Source organism: Acyrthosiphon pisum, chromosome A1 (genome assembly GCF_005508785.2).
Source record: "Acyrthosiphon pisum isolate AL4f chromosome A1, pea_aphid_22Mar2018_4r6ur, whole genome shotgun sequence".
Taxonomy (NCBI): domain Eukaryota; kingdom Metazoa; phylum Arthropoda; class Insecta; order Hemiptera; family Aphididae; genus Acyrthosiphon; species Acyrthosiphon pisum.
The window spans coordinates 56,239,617-56,240,386 of NC_042494.1; positions in this window are offsets into that span (position 1 = coordinate 56,239,617).

Consider the following 770-nt stretch of genomic DNA (forward strand, 5'->3'; position numbering starts at 1 on the left):
TTAGAAAATATTTTGAGCCACTTATATTCGCATAAAGATGTTCTATTTTTGGTAAGGGATACTCAGTTCCTTCCAATACGGGGTTGATTGTAATTTTGAAATCACCACAAATTCTAACTGTACCGTCGGGCTTAAGAATTGGAACAATTGGAGTGGCCCATTCGCTATAGTTCACAGGAGTTAAAATATTATTATCTATTAAACGATCAATTTCCGACTCTACCTTAGATTTTAGTGCTAAAGGAATTGACCTTGGCTTGAAAAACTTGGGTATTGCCCCCTTTTTAATGTTTAGCGATATTTGGTATTTATTAAAGGTGCCGATTTCATTTTTGAATAAATGCTCGAAATTTTTTAATATATTCTCTATATTTTCGTTTACATTTATAGTGTTATAAATGGGAGAATAGTTTATTATTTTTAAATCATTTCTACCAATTAATGGCGGTCCTCCGTTTTTTATTACGTAAATGCACATTTTAAAAGACTTTTTCAAATATTTAGCATTTACTATTAATTTTCCTATTGGGCTTATATCATTTCCGACGTAATCGCGTAGTGAAATATCGTTTGGTAATAAAGTTAAATTATTAAAACTTGTATCATATAATTGTTTTGACATTACACTATGCACAGCCCCCGTATCTATTTCAAATTTTAAATCTTTATTTTCAATTAATAAATTGATTATGTACGGTTTTACTTTATTTTGAAAGTTATTTTTCAATCATATTAAAAAAAGTGTCAGATAAATTGTACGCGATTGCGTC